A 2,036-nucleotide genomic window follows, 5' to 3' on the forward strand; every position below is an offset into this window, starting at 1 on the left:
TGTCTTCTTCTACTCGATCGCATCACACTTGAAGTTTGGTATCTGTCATAAATTGGGCCATCCTGCTCAGTTCATCTGTCGGCCCGTATAGCTTCTCTTGTAGTGTCAGTGGGGTTGGCCACGTTTCCTGTCTCAGGGCCCTGTGTGTCTTGCAGTGCTGACGGATGTGTTCAACAGTTTGGTCCGCCTCTCCGCACTGGCATTTTGGCGATTGTACTAGTTTAAAACATTTGTACATATGCTGTCTCAGTCTTGTGTGTTGTGTCCTTAGTCTGAAGATAATCACTTGTTCTTGGCGGGACAGCTCATGGTAGCTATCTGGTTTCTGAGGTGCTTTAAATAGTGTATTTATAATAGTTTTTATTTCTGTGTAGTTAACGCTGTTGTCTGGTTGCTCTTTCTGTGCTCCTAGTTTGGCCATCCTGTCTGCCTGCTGTAGTGGTATGTAAATAATGCAATGCAAGGAGTCCCTCGCCTGTCCACCCACTTGCTAAACGAACTGTTTGCCATCTGCCGACCAGAGGTGCAGTGAATGAATCTTCACAAATGGAGGGTTCGTTACCTGTCTGTCCGTCTGCCCGCCCGCTCAAATGCATGGAGTCGTTTCGTCCGCTGGCTTGCTAAACGAACAGGGGGCATGGCGAACGAATATTCACAAGCGGAGTGCTTGTTACCCGTCAGCTTGTTTGCGAGTGGTACCAGCGAACCATTGGTTACTCGCGGACGCTGATTTAGCTAGCCGACCTAACTTTACCCGTCACCATGGCCTTGGTCGTCTGTCGATGCCTCACTCTTTACCACTACAGGCCTCCATCTTCTATAGTAGGAGGGCCATTTTTGAGAACATCTAACATTTTGAAAACCTTTTTCTTCCAACTAGGCATGTCCATCCACTGCAGGATGTAAGCCCCCCCCCCCCTCTACTAAAACCTCCACTCTGTTCTGTCGTTTGTTCTCCATATCCAGATTGTACCAGTTTGCTCGCGGGCGTCATCTTGCTACCTTCTTTCTGGTCTTCCTCTCGATTCTGAAAACCTAGGATATTGCGATAACTTTTTCTTTTAAAAAAAAATGGACGTTTGGACAATTTGTTTCTTTCTGTGTTATTCATATCTGTCGTCTCAGCCTCAATAATACCTTGAGTTTCTTTACCCTTTTGCTTACACAACGACTTGTATTTTGAAATCAGAAGCTTGGAATTGTACCCGTAGTTTTGTTTTAATACAAACTAGTTTCTTAGTTTGTCGCGGTCTGTTGGTGGGGGGTTGGCGGGTGCTCTGGTGTGGTTTGCTCCTTCTTTCCTATCAAACATCTATCGTCCTTATCTCTCCTTCTTCTTTTTTATGTTTGTTACTCTCGTGTAACACCTCTAATCTTCTGGCGCTCATATGACCTTATGCAGTTGCGAGTGCCGTAAAACCTCTACTAAAACTAAACTAAACCAGTCTGTTGTGATTATTGTTGTCTCTTTCCCAGCAAACCTTCTGTACAGTCTGATACTTTGTACAGATCTCTTGCTGAAAAATTAAGCTGAAAGTCACAAAGGAAAACTTGGATTAGAATTTCATCTCTGGTCAAGCTTAATTTAGTTACAAAGGCCTTGAAAGATATGACTTTATTCTGTTGCAAGTACTTTGTACAGATCTCTTGCTAAAAAATTAGGCTGAAAGTCACAAAGAAAGACTTGGATTAGAACTTCATCTCTGGTTAAACTTAATTGAGTTACAAAGGCCTTGAAAGATATGACTTTATTCTATTGCAAGTGCTATAAAACTCTGAGTAAAACAAAAACTGAGTGGTCGCTATCTTGATCTGTTTCTCATCAAAATAACATTGAGTGTGTATCTAGCTTACGATTATTATTGTTTATATTGCTGCTCATTTATATTATGCATGTGATTGTAAGCCTACTTGTGTGTGCATGTGTGTGCACGTGTGTGTGTGTGTGTGTGTGTGTGTGTGTGTGTGTGTGTGTGTGTGTGTGTGTGTCTGTGTGTTTGTCTCTGTGTGTACATGTGGTGGAACACCAAACCGTC

The 2,036-nt window shown here is 43.0% G+C and overlaps 1 protein-coding gene across 2 annotated transcripts in view; it reads left to right on the forward strand.

The window, feature by feature from the left end:
- Positions 1-2,036, forward strand: part of LOC101847847 (zinc finger protein ZPR1) — a 29,245-nt gene that overhangs the window by 7,290 nt on the left and 19,919 nt on the right. The gene's annotated exons all lie outside the window — the stretch shown is intronic.

This window comes from Aplysia californica, unplaced genomic scaffold, assembly GCF_000002075.1.
Source record: "Aplysia californica isolate F4 #8 unplaced genomic scaffold, AplCal3.0 scaffold00913, whole genome shotgun sequence".
NCBI classification, from domain to species: Eukaryota; Metazoa; Mollusca; class Gastropoda; order Aplysiida; family Aplysiidae; genus Aplysia; species Aplysia californica.